Source organism: Tupaia chinensis, unplaced genomic scaffold (genome assembly GCF_000334495.1).
Source record: "Tupaia chinensis unplaced genomic scaffold, TupChi_1.0 Scaffold000069_1, whole genome shotgun sequence".
Classification (NCBI taxonomy): domain Eukaryota; kingdom Metazoa; phylum Chordata; class Mammalia; order Scandentia; family Tupaiidae; genus Tupaia; species Tupaia belangeri.
Genome location: NW_006159529.1, coordinates 1,845,808 through 1,860,365, shown reverse-complemented (window position 1 = coordinate 1,860,365; position 14,558 = coordinate 1,845,808). Strand labels below are relative to the sequence as shown.

At 39.8% G+C, this 14,558-nt stretch overlaps 1 pseudogene; it reads right to left on the bottom strand.

The window, feature by feature from the left end:
• The window catches only part of LOC102498281 (60S ribosomal protein L7-like), a 13,240-nt pseudogene extending 1,009 nt beyond the window's left edge, over positions 1-12,231 (bottom strand).
• Between the last annotated feature and the right edge of the window lie 2,327 nt (positions 12,232-14,558).

The following is a 14,558-nucleotide window of genomic DNA, read 5'->3' as shown; positions in this document are numbered from 1 at the left end:
GGAATCTATTTCTTGGTGGCTTCTGCCACAGCAGAAATTAAATGTCTTCTGTGGTTCCACCTAGAAAAGAGGAAGCTCCTGAGGGACTTTTCTTATATGAAAATATTCAGATAGAAATCTATGAAATACATTCCTGGAGTTGTTTTGATATTCCATAGCTGTGAACTACCTAAACACTTGGCCACAAATACTCTCCTGTATGCTTCTCCCTTCCTCCCTCTTACTTCCTTCACAAATTTTCCCACATTAATATTTTTTGGGGAATAAAAAGAAAAAAATAATAAAAAAAAAAACAAGAAAAGCAATTTTCTTGAACAAATACCTCCTTCCCTTGTTTACCCCCAAACACACCTAGATTGGTTTGTTAGTGTCTGCGTGTTGGCCTCCCTTTTTTTGCTGTGATTCAGTAGCCGCTCTAAAGCTTCCCTAAGTACTATTACTGTTTGCTACTTAGAGAGAAGAAAGGGTATGTAAAACAAAGCACCTTACATGCTTAAAAAAGTCAGTCGTTATGCATAAAATGGAATTTATCCATTTTTCTTCCTCTCTTTATTTCGTTGTCATTGCTTGCTTCAAACCCACCCCTTAATATTGTGTCTGTCTCTTATCCTCTCATCTGACACATTCCCAAGCACCTCTTGTCCTGTTCGCTCTTATATGTGTGTCTCTTTAACATTTCAGTCTTATAGCTTATTTACGATGGTGTACAGAACTGTTAGAGGACAGAAAATGGAAGATCTAGAATTTTCTCAGCATATTATATTTGACATTGTTCTTTAACAAACAGAAATACACATCTCATAGATGAGTACAAATGGATGAGTGTGATGCAGCCCAGAGCCCCTTTGAGCTTATAAGGAAATTCTTGCAATAGAAAAGATAGTGGAGTAAGGGGTACAGTGCGGTGTGGAAAGCAAACCAGTTAGAAAGGTATGTCCTAAGCCCAGGAGTCAGTGCTTAGGTGTTCCTGTCTCGCACCTGCCAATACAGCATAGCTACTTTGTGCCCTCAAACACATCTCTAAACTCGCAGAGCCCCAGTTAGGTCATTTATAAAGTCTGAATAACAAATACTATTCTAACCACCTCACGTAGTAGCCAAGAAAGTGGAGTGAGTTTTTTGTTTTTTGGTGTGTGTGTGTGGAGAGAGTTGGAGAGAGATTTTAAAGAGCTTTATCAACTGTTAGGTGCTAAAAAAGTCAGTAGAGATTGTTACCACTGAAAGAGACACCTTAAAATTGCTATAGTTACCTGCTGTGAACTAAAGGCATTAAGAAACTTTACAACCAACGCCAAGAAAAATAATATGATTAAATTCTCTGACAAATAGTAATTTTATCTTATTCAAACAGTCTTTTTTCTGAAGTGATCTCAGAAAATATGGAGCTATTTACAGAGATTAATCGGTCCTAACTTCCCTTTTATGAGGTAAACAAAGAGGGAAAAGAAGTGAAGGTCATGGAAAATTTAAGGACCTTGGTTGCTAGGATTGGAGAAATTAGCTAGTATTTCTGTTTCAAAATCTATTTAAGTTCCATGGAAAAGGGAGCATGGTTCTTTTCTAATTAAACTGTAGCCTGGGTCAGAGAACTATAGGTGTACTAAGGTATTCTACTAGGGAAGAATACAACATCTTCTCCCCATAAGCTCTTAATGACAAGAATTGTCCTGTCCTGTGGGCCTCATCTTGTCAGGAGCTGCCAGTTACCTCTTAATCACCAGCAGATCCTCCAGCAACCCAGGTGGTAAGATTGACTCCTGTTACCATGAACCAGAGGACAATACTAAGAGTGACAAAAAACCCTTTCTGTCTTGAGTTTTCCTATATTTGCTCCTCATTTGGCATTGTTTTTGCTCTCACTTCATCCTTGAAATCTCATAGAATCCCTAGATTCTGAGACTCAGACCAATTACCATGTATCTGGCTATCTCTGTGACAACTGATTACATCTAGACACAAGGAAGGAGAGGGGAAGAATCAGACATTAGAATAATAACAGGCCCAGGTTTAAATCCTGACTCCTCCACATTCTCTGCACAAGCAAGAAAACTTTACGTGCTCAAAAAAATAGCTGTTATTTTGTGTACAATGGAATTTATCTATTTTTCTTACTCTCTTTATTTTGTTGTCTTTGATTGCTTCAAAGCTACCCTTTCTTCATACTGTCTGTGTCTTATCCTCTCATCTGACACTGACTCCTGACCGCCCTGCCCCAGCTCCATCAATATCATGAATTAGAGTTTCAACATACAAAGATCTACAGTGGAGAGATGTAGTTGAGTAGCAAGGTAATTCCCTTCAGAATAGAAAAGGACCATCACAAGTATTTTTATGTCCTAGTATTTTATTTTAGTGGAGTTATTTTTAATTCCTTCAGGACATGGAAGAAAGGAAACTGAAATTGCAAACTGAGAATGTTTAGTGTTCAGTTGTAGTAAACATGCATATTAAAGGTATCTCTAATTAAGGAGAAAAAAGCTAAATAATAATATAACTGCCGTTTATGGAACGCCCACTCTATGCCTTGCAATATACCTGCCACTTTACATGAATTATCCAGTGTTCTTGTTACTGAAACCCTGTGCATTATTGGCACTATTATTTTTCTCTTTTCACAGATGAATCTTTAGGCTTAAAAAGATTAGTCCAGTTGCCAGAAGTCACATGATCTTTAAGTGGTAGAGCCAGGCTTCAAACACTGTTTTGCTTTACATAGGATGATGTGCTGGGTATAGAACCTGCCTGCGAGTGTTCCCTCAAAGTTCGTGTCACACCAGTCACACATAAGCTCCTGGGTTTTTCCATCATAAACTAGAAGACTTAGGCTAAATTATAAGACTAAGTTATTCTCTCTTTCTTTCTTTCTTTCTTTCTTTCTTTCTTTCTTTCTTCTTTCTTTATTTTTCATGTGTGTGTGTGTGAGAGAGAGAGTTATGAGAGAGAGGGAGGGAGAGCTAGAGAGGAAGGTGTTTTTGACAAGTTGTCTCCGTGATTGCGATCATGCTGCCCAGCCTCCCAGCTAGTTAGGACTGTGGGCACTCACCACTGTGCACAGAAACTAAACCTGGGCCTCCCATCAGTCCTGGACACCTTGCAGTGGTACCCTTCTATTTGTATCACCAAGGTTAGGCCAAGAAAAAGCTAGTCTTATCATAAAAACTCTAAGTTAAACAGGCTATAAAAATTACAAAATTATGGACTGGCCCCATAGCACAGTAAAGTGTGTTTCAGAGGAAGTCACATCTCCCGTGGCCAACCAAGGTTTGAGTCTCAGCCCTGGGAGCTTGAAAAAACACACGAGAGCATGCATGCACTCCCAGAATCCTGACAGGATAGAGTATTGGAGGAAATAGGATTATGGCATGAGCAGGGTATGCTTTCTCTGTCTCATGGGCATGTGCTACACCTTTTGGCATTAAATAATAATAATAACAACAACAACAGAGGCTAGCCCCATTGCTTAGTGGTTAAGGGAGCTGAATCTTAATGGCCAACCACAGTTCAAAGCCTAGCCCCGGAGGTGAAGTACACACTGGATATATGTGTGTGTGCCCTAAATCTGACAGGATAGAAAATGGAGAAAGGATGGCAGTGTGACCACAACCATTGGGAGATGCTTTCTCCCTTTTCCTCTGTCTCCGTTTTCTGTCTCTTTCTGATGAGCACACATCCCTGCTGGCAAATAAAAAACAAATGAACAAACAAACAAACAAACAAAAAGCAGAGAGAAATAAGACAAAATGAAATCACAATCGCTAAAACATTTATTGATTATTTGCCCTGTGCCAGGCATAGGCTAAATGCTGTGTAAGTATAAATTAATTTTAATCTCACAAAACCCAGTGAAGTAGATATTAGAATTACTGCCATTTTACAAATGTAGAAACTGAACACAGAGATTTAAGAATCATGCCTAAGTTCCCACAGTAATTGGTGGGGTTAGGAATCAAATTTAGGTAGCGGTGTATCATAGCCCACACTTTTAACCATTTTTACTATACCAACTGCCTACTTAATTTATGCCTGTATATAATTTATTTGAGGGTCCAGCAAATACTGCAGTGGTTATGTCACTGGACTCCCACATGGTCAACCGTGGTTCGCATCCCGGACCCGGCAGCTTCAAACTCATGCCAGGCGTGCATGCGTGCTCAAGATTCCAAGCAGAGAATGAAAGAGAAGATATTGTGGCATGGCTTTTTGCTTTCTGTTTCTCTCTCTCTCCCCAATGAGAGCATGCACCCTATAACAAAAATCTCTCCTAAAAATTTTAAATTTATTTGAATCCTCATATAAAGCATATTATCTTTTAAAGCTATAATGGAAATCTCTGCCTCATAATCTGCAGAGACCTTCCCTTCACCGCTTGTATTCTCAGTCTGGATGATTCTTGGTTAGAGACTCTTAGGAGCAAACATTTCTTACGGAATAATTCTCTGTGGTTGTCCTCTACCCGACGGCCAGAGCATTGTGGTCTCACCCGGTAATGGGCTTGACTGTGACTGACCATCTTTGTCTCCACAGCTAAATCCGTTGCTGTTCCTATGCTCATGGGACCCTGCTGTCTATTGCATCCCTGCAGTCCCTACATCACAGGTCAGGGCCACTCCAAGAAATTGCTCCCCACAGCGGGCTTGTGAAGGCCAACCAAGGTTGAATATTCTAGCTCATCCCACTGCCATTTCTTTAGAAACTGTTTTCTGCAGCCACTGTATTCCTTCTTTATTCTTTTCATTGTATTTCTGTCATCCTACTTTAAACCATCCTGAGACCTTGAGACATATTGTTTAAAATTCTCTAGCAATGGGATTACATGTGTATTCTGAACTTCTGAAACTTTCTTTCCTTTTTTGGGGGGAGGGGGAGAGAGGTTTTTGCTACAGGGTGCATGCGCTTGCCAGAAAGACAGAGAGACAGAAAGCGAGAAATCACCCCCCAGTGGGGATGGCCACACCACAATCCCTTCTCCTCCATTCTCCTCTCGGGATCTTGGGCACACACGCACACGTGCCCAGCGTGAGTTTAAACTACTGGGTCCAGGACTCAAACTGTGGTCGGCTACATGGGAGTTCAGCGACATAGCCATTACATTAACTGCTGGTCCTGAAACTTGCTTTCTTAAATCCATAATGCTCATACCTCTCCTTTTCTGACTTCATTGCCTGTTTCTTGCTTGCCCCTAGTCCCTTCTACTTTGCTGTTAAGAATCCAGTTTGTCATTAGGCAAAGGCTATATTTTCAGCCTCTTTAACCTATGCTTTCTTTATCATGTTGCTCTGACTGAGACCTGCAGTTTTCTCAAGTGCTGGTCCTGTAGCCGCAGACCACAAGATCTGGAAGTGGGGTATGTGCTTCTCTAGACCTTATTCTCTGGCCCCTAAACTCATCTCACTTACTCTACTGACCTCTACTCCTCAAATTCTTTGATTTCCATTGGTATTTTCATCTAACAACTTGTCAATAGTGATCATCTCCCTCATGTTTTTACCTCTCTCCTTAGCCTACTTACACTTATTCATCTACACCTAAAACAGTTTCATTCTTCTCTCTTCCTCCTTTTACCTGTCACAATTATTCTAACCTCAGTTAAACCCAACTTGCCCGATTCTCTGTCTATTCCAATCCTGCACCGAAGTGGCAAAGTAAGACCAGAAAACAAACAAATAAACATCACCTGTGTTTTACTTTATGACTATAACTGACAAATCTTATATTTCCTAAATCAACTCGTTGGTATTCTTGCTGGTGCTAAATGTGCCATTCCCAGACTGCCCTGAGGGGGCCATTGTCTTCATTGTTACTTCTCCTTGGCTTTAGATCTTCCCCTGGCTTCTACCCCACCACTTCATTCAGATAATGCTTAGATTTCACTCCCACTGAGAGGTCTTCTCGAATCGCCTCCTCACTCATGATCCTCCTCCACCTGCTTTAGTGCCTATGGCATCTCTGAAGTTAGGTCACGTATTTATTTTTCAATCATTGTTTTCTCTTTCACGAAGGGAAAGATCCTGTCTGTCTTCTTCATTGTCTATGCCACCTGCCAAGAACAATCCTACCAAAGTTTGTGCTTAGAAAGTATCTGTAGATGGGTCCAGCAGTTAGCGTAATCGCTGTATCGCTAGACTCCCATGTAGTCGACCGCAGTTTGAGTCCCGAACCCAGTGGCTTAAACTCTTGCTGGGGATGTGTGCATGCGTGCCCAAGATCCAGAGAGGAGAATGGAGGAGAAGGGATTGCAGCATGGCCATCCCCCCTGGGGGGGTGATTTCTCGCTTTCTGTCTCTCTGTCTCTCTCTGTCTGTCTGGCGAGTGCACACGTCCTATAGCAAAAACCTCTCCAAAAAAAAAAATAATAATAAATAAATAAATAAGAAAGAAAGTGTCTGTAGGATGAATAAATTGCTTTTGTCCGGTCTCGTGAATTCTCAGAGAGGGTGCTGACTCTCTTGAAGATTCTTACCACATTTCTACTCAGTTTTTGGCTGATCAGAAACAGACCAAGAATATCTGCTTCTTTATTCTTTCACTCTGAAAAACGAAACTGTCAGCTAGTTAAATAAGGTAATATGATCAGTTTCTACTTGCTTTGAACCACATGCGATGGCCAGCTGACCTGGAACCATTGCCAGGTGTGGAATGTGTATTAAGGAAACATCACCATCATTTTCTCCTCTAATGGGATGTCAGCATTATAGGACTAGAGTGTTGTCACCTCATACCTCACCCTAGTACCTTCTACCATGTATCTGTCCTGTATGTTATGAATCTGTGCTAGTGTGTATCTCTTTCCCATATTCAAATAGAAACCAATCTTTGTCTTAGAAGTGTCTATGGAAATGTTTCACCCAAAGAGTTTAGTTTATGTACTAGCAGTAGTTTTTACAACAGATAATGACTTAATCATGTTTTGAGTTAAAAAATATCTTTTAATTCTGCTAATACCTGAAGCAAGAATTAGTATATACCCAAGTATCCAGCAACTTCTTTTTAGAGAGAGATTCTTGCTATCGGGTGCATGTCCTTGCCAGAGAGACAGGGAAAGAAAGACGGAAATCAAGAAATCACACCCCCAGGGGGATGACCATACCAAACTATCTTCTCCTCTAGTCTCCTCTCCGGATTTTGGGCACACACGAACACATGCTCAGCATGAATTTTAAGCCACCAGTTCTGGGATTTGAACTGCAGTTGACTTCTTGGGAGTCCAGAAACATAACCATTATTCCATCTGGTGGTCTTGAGCAACTGTTTCTTAGATTAGTCACTCCCTCTGCCCAAGGGAGTGCTCAATACATAATAAAAGCTCAATAAATAATATTTGACATTATTATTATTATTAGAGAAAAGACATATCAAAGTGAAGTTTTTGAAAGAGAATATGAATTATCAGGCAAACAGGAAATTGATAGCTTCTCTGCCATTCCTTTTGACACCTTATAGAACCTCAGTGAAATAAATTATCTCATCTTCTATTGTGCCCGCACGCAAAATAAGGTTGACCTCTCTTTCTCTGGAAGTTTCATGACTTAACAAAAAGTAAAAGACATTGAGTAATTTGAATACCAGTGTGAAGAATAAAATATTGAGTAATACTTACTCAGTTCTTTGAACTGTTGACCTAACCATAGAGTTAGCACTGAGATCATAATTTTTCCCCCCTTTTCAAAGAGAAAATCACCCTCAGAGTTGCTAGCCAAGGTAGGAAAATTAAAAAGGAAGGTTGCAATCCTGAAGAACAAGTTCTCTTTGGGAACATTAGTAATGATAATAATATAGCACGTTGGAAAAACCCTGTGAGAAATGAAAGTATAGGAGCCCAATACCTTATTTATATCATAACATATAGTATTGGATCTGGCTAAATCACTTTCTTAGCTAATAAAGTTTTATTTGGAATTATGAATACAGCCGAAGGGCTGGAGTGTGGTGTTCAGATTCCCCCTTCAGAACCAAACTTTTAATTCTCACAGCCCAGAGCTGAGTCCTTCTTTAAGAACTACTCTCTGCTGAAAGAAATTGCCTCCACCAATGCATACCCCTTTCTTGATGACAGCTGACAGCTTCCATCCATGGGAGGGTTCCAAGGCCTGTCCTCTCATCTCCATTTGATAGAACTCTAAAGGAGCACCCTGCTCAGTCAGGGGGCTCTGCATCATAGGTGAACACCCTCTGCCCAGGTGTGCTCTGCTCCCCACACAGACGTTGTTTCCGGGGCTACTTCCCAATAAACCTCCTGCAAACATGGTTCAGAGTCTCAGAACCTACTTCCTAAGAAACTGACATACAACATATGCTATGTCTACAGTCAAAGGGAAAATTATTACCATTTCTAATGTTATGAATGTCATCAGTCATGTGATGATCACAAAATTCCTCATGGGAATTTTACATTTTTGAATTTTGAACTTGCCAACTGACCTTTGTATGGGTTGCTTTTGTCATGCTAATTCTCAAATGAAATTGGCTTGAATTACCTCAAAATAGGGCGGATATCCTGAGGTATCAGTCACAGTTTCAGTATGAATTATTCATTATCTTTTCCAAAACAACATTTGAAAAATGGGAAGCAATCAATACCTCCGAGCCAATCTATTGGAGGTCAGTTAGTGGCTAGAGAGTCTGTATTCGTTCCCATAACTGCCACAAACTTGGTAGCTTCAAACAATGGTTCTGGAAACCAGATGTTTGGAATGAAGGTGCTGGCAGTAGTGATGCCATCCAAGGCTCTGAGGGAGAATCCTTTCCTTGCCCTTCCTTCTGGTGGTTGCCAGCGAACCTTGGCGTTCCCTGGCTAGTAGACGCATCACTCTGATCTCTGCCTCTGTCTTCACGTGATGTGCTTTTCTGTGCTTCCACTCGGTGTGTTCTCTCCTGTTCTCAAAAGGACCCCAGGCCTACCCGAGTACAACGTGACCTCTTAACAAATATTAGCTAATTACTTCTTCAAAGGCCTTATTTCCATAGAAGGTCACATTTTTAGACATTGCCAGTTGTGAACTTTTGGGGGACACCGATCAACCCACTACAGAGACCCAGTGAGAAAACAGCCAAGATTTGTTTTGCTGTCAGTACTTATGTTTATGCTGTGGATCTTTTCATTAATCTACCATCCTTTTAAAGAAAACACAGTGAACCTGATGTGTGCGTTGGGCCACACCCAATGGCAGAAGGCTCCTTACAGGCTTAATCAATTAGATAATTAGTAGGACCAAGAGGGAGTTGGTAAAGCAGCGTGAATAAAACCAGGGGAAGGATCATTACACAGACTCTGACCATTAATTTTTAGTCATACCGAAAAAGGAGCTTTGGGAAGAAATCAGACTTGGAGGGATATTTTATTCGTTCTCACATACTTCATTTTCTGAAGCAAGCTCTGAGGAAGTAGTTAAATTCACACAATCAAACAGTTTAAGGAAAAAGCCAAAATGAATGCTAAGTGAGTATATTCAGTTTGGCTATACAGGATTCCACATCTCAGGTCAAGGGCTGAGGATGTTTTGTAGATCCCAGAAAGCCTGGGAATAGCCTAGAAGCCTGTGAGAGGACCCCATTGTCCTGCTAAGAGCACCTTCTGCCTACTAGCATCTTTCTTTAATTTTTTTAACCTCTAGTCCACTTGATTATAAAATTAACGAAATTTTAATGTATAAAATCATGGAGCGAAAGCTAGTGAGCAAAGAGGCTTTCTAGGCCAGAGACATCCAAGAACACACTTAGGAGCCATTTCTAAGCATATTCAGCCATAAAATATTTTTTCCTCTGCTGTGTAAGCAGAAAGATTTCAGTAGAATATGTATCTTTTGAAATGGCTTTTACCTCTGAACTTTCTAACACTTCTACTGATCAATTATCACCCTCTCTACAATAGGCTAATGCCTGAACTTGGAACTTAATTCCAACTTTTATGCACAGACCCTTGAATACTGATTCTATACTTTGGGACCAAGCCTGAGAGAAGGAAATCACTCAGAAGAGAAAGATAAGATCGACATATACATGTCTTTATTTCCCCACCATGAATCACCAAAACAAGATTGGAAGAAGAGAAAGGCAATTATTAAAGTTCAACTACATAAAATTATTGATATTCTATTGGTTTTAACTAACAAAAATTACATTTACAAATGATTTGACCTAATATAAAGCTTTAAACAACTACTTCTTGCTAGACACTATGCTAAGTGCCTTACTCATAAATTATCTTGTATAATCCTCAGTGTATGTAACCTTACGAGATTAGTATTACAGTCTCTGTTTTCCATATGGAGAAGCCACAGCACAGAACAGTTAAATAATTTGCCCAAGATCTCCTAAGATTTGAACCCAAGTTCGTTTTGCATGCAGCAAAGTCATTTGGGTCTCATGAAGTATTCCTAGAAATTATGGTAAGATTAGCTCCAAACTCCCTTGTCAAATTATTATATTTTTAAACAATTTATTTATAATATCAATTATTATTATTTTATAATTTGACCAGAGAGAAATAGATGAACAGAGAGAGAGAGAGATGGAAAGTGAGAGAGCAAGCTACCAGGTCCGGGACTCAAACCACATTCAAGCATGTGGGCATCCAGCACCTTCCCCACCACACCACCTGCCAGCCTCCAAATTATAATTGAAAAAGCTACTCCACCCATAAGCTTCAAGGACTTAGAAGGATTCTTACAAACTGTCAGGAAGACACCTGTTGTCCATGGATTAGTAAGGTAGGAATTAGGCCTTGCTTTCCGTGGTGTTGACAGATCACTGCACACTGATAACAACAGGGAAGAAGATATTGCAGAGGATAAGAGAATTGCTTGAGAAGGTCATTTCCATCTTTGCCTTATCAATGGGTGTTGCAGAAAAGTGCATGTTATCTACTGACAGCTGTACAATATTTAGGTGGCCTTTATGTAAAGAAACAAACAAGCAGTAAGCTGGCATTTGTGGCTTCTCAGGCAGTGGGGAGGGGAGAGAAGAAAAGAAATCTTTAGGGCTCTAGTTGTGTACTTACTCTCACACACAAGCATCTTCAGTGTACTGTGAGAACTGATATTCATAGTGTTAATCATGGAACGTGAGGGCAGCATTAATTCTGTTTATAATACTGTAGTCTGGTTGAGAAACAGAAAAGGGAATATTTATTTTAAGTGATTTCACTTAATTTCACTAATTTTTCTAAAGAACTACCCTAAACTAGCAAAGTCTTAGTTCCTATAGGGTTAATGTCCGGGTTTCTGGGAAAGTTCTGTCATCCAGAATGACTCATCCTCTGAGAGATCCAGGTAGGTAATCCAGGTGATTACGTACATGTTTTTGTAACAAGTTCTTTCATTCAGAGTTTTGTTCATGCTTTTACTACTAATAGGTTGTGGTGGTGTAGTAGTCACAGTAGCAAAGTTATTTATTATGCTGGATCTATTAACATTTGATTCCTCATTAAGAATATTGCCGGATCTGCACTTTTATTCTTTCTGCTGACAGTTTTCACAGTGCTTTTTGATTTACTTTTATAATTGAAGTTTCAGAAATAAGTGTTTTAATTTAATGTTCGCTCAGTATAACAGCTTTGTCTGATAGTTTATTAAAAAGGTACTTTGAGTTTCTGATAGAGAAAGGTTTGCTAATGTCTGCTTGGGATGATTCTCATCAAGTCTGGAAGACTGCATGGAGTGCCACTATGTGCTGCACTGCTCAGCTTTTTTCTGAGCATCTCAGCATGACATTTTAAGCAGAAAGTAACAATTCCAGACACAGCCTGGAAGAGTACAAAGAGGCTGTTGAGGAACTTAGATTTCTCAGTCTTCCTCTCTGGCCCTTTCTCCTATGGTCTTCTTCCTGAGCTCTATCTGCAGTGACCTTCTGGCAGTTTCCCCAAACAAGCCGTATGCCTTGGTACCTCTGTGTCCATATGCTTCCTTCTACCAGAAATCTCCATCCTTCCTCTTACTCCTGATGAACTCCTGGTCATCCTCTGCAAAGCAGAGTCTTTTTCCAGAACTCCTTCTACCCTCCTCTCAAACTTCTCCATTCCCACAACTCTGGACATAATTCCACCATAGCATTCAGCATTAAGTTAAAGTTGCAGTCAATTTGGAAGGATGCTCCACGAGAGTGAGGACAGTGCCTTATGCGCATTCTACCTCTAGTAACTAACATATTTACCTGTTCAACAGGTAAATAGAACTGATCTATCACCTGTGTTCCTAACACAGGGGCTCCTAAGTTGACAGTTTGCATCAGTGACATGATGTATTCTGAAATGGACCAACCTGAGGAATAATACTAACATCTTGATTTCCTAAGTTTCTCAGTGGTATACTTCTATCTGTTTTAGACTGAGGTTCTGTTTATAACTTTTTTTGCCACAAAATTGAGAAATTTACAATATGCACAACTTGGAACAGAAAAAGGAAACAAATACCAGTTTATTCATGAAATATTTATTGAACTTCCTAGTAATAGATGCCAAGGAAAGTCTGTTCTATACAGCACATAATGTTCACAGTCAAATCAACTCATTGATAAACGCAGGAGGCAAAAATGGAGAAAATTGGCAGACACTTAGTAGTAGCATCGTTGTGACATGTGTGGAGAGTTTTGGGATTGGGATCAGATTTTCCCCACCCTATAAGCCATCAGGAAATTCCCTCGTGAAGACTGATTTCTTAATTCACTTTTTTATCCACTAACAGAGATATTAAAATATGTGATCTCTGCCCCCAAATAGCTGACATTTCAGTTGAGCATATTCTTTAGATTGAATCGAAAATATCCCAAAGCAAAGTGAAAACTGGGCAGAATGAGAGAATAATGATAGCCAACTCTTACCAAGTACTTAGAGAGTATGCTGCACTGCACACACACACACACACACACACACACACACACACACTCTCTCTCTCTCTTTTTAATCCTTATAATGCTACTCTAAGTAAGGTAGTTTTAGTTTCTTTGTAGATGAGAAACTTGAGGCACAGATAGCTTTAGTGATGAGACTAAGGGGTCACTTGAATGAGAACAAAGCCTTGAACCCAGGTATCTAGGTGCTAAAGGTTGTTCTCTTAACCACTGCATTACACTTCCTCTCAATGGTTACAAAAAGAAAAATGACTTATTCCTAATTATGGAGACAGAATAGAGTGAGGAGTTCCTGGAATAGCATTGGATGACCTGGGATGGCTTCTTGCAGGTGAAGAGATTTGAGAGGAATCTTGCAGGAATGGTTGATATTGGCAAGTATTTTAGGTGGATGGAATGGCCTGAACAAGTCTAAGCCTGAACAAGATGGGAAGTCACTTGATTAGGCAGTCACATTTGTCTCATACATGGAGTAATTATTTCAAGGCCAGAAAGGGTGGTCTCAATTTTGAAATTACTACATGAAGTGTAATAGTTAGGTTTGCTCTGAGTTATGGAGAAAGACGCATGTTGTTAAAAATCTAATTCTGGCAATTAGTTAAGAGATAATCTATTTTGACTTTTTAAAAATACTATTAGGAATCAACTTTTAAAGAGAATCCATTTAAAGTCACCATAAACATTCATATTTAGGGACTAGCAGTTAGCGTAATGGCTATGTCACTGGATTCCCATGTAGTCAACTGCGTTTCACATCCCAGACCCGGTGGCTTAAAACTCACGCTGGGCGCATGTGCGTGTGTGCCCAAGATCCCGAGAGGAGAATGGAGGAGAAGGGACTGCGGCATGGCCATCCCCCCTGGGGGGTGATTTCTCATTTTCTGTCTCTCTGTCTGTCTGGCGAGCGCACGTGCCCCATAGCAAAAACCTCTAAAAAAAATTCATATTTATTCACAACCTCAAGGCAAAGCATGACTATGTAATCTCTCAGAGGGAGACAGTATTGTCTCCATTTTACTTTCTGGGACCTAAACACCTGGGGGAAAATAGGTATAAAACTACTATCACAATCCGGGATCTTTACTCCCCAAATCGCTGCCGCACAATTAAAATAATAGCAAGACTGTTACTGTTTTTATTCTGTTGTTATGAACAGATGTTGTGCTACAAATATACACCTTAAATCTGGGCGTATATGAATGTGTGTTTATGTACACACGTATGTATGGAGTGAGACTTTTTAACAGGGATTAAACATGGAGATACTTCAACAAAGGGAAAATTACTTGGTACAACATAAAAATGAAGTTTACAATTAAAACACATTTATAACCTCAGGAGTAGCATACTGATTCTGTGAATATTAGGTTTTATTCTTTACCTGTTACCACACGGGACACTTTATTCTCTTTGATTGTAGTTTAATGAAGTTTAACCCTGTTTTTGAGAATGTCCATTAGCTTAGTTTCTTTTATTAAAACTAATGCTTCTTCTACTGAGTAAAGACAGGTAATATTTTCACCATTTATTATTTCATAGAAACAAAAAAGTAAATGTGAAGGTGGCCTTCACTTTTATTTTTTCCTAAGTCCAAACAATGAAATTAGAGAGTCTGTTTCTGAGGCCTAGACTCTTGGTATGTGTTGATCCTATGGAATCAACACGCTCAATTAGCCGTGAGCCAGACCATCAGACTGACTTAATTCTATGCTCAG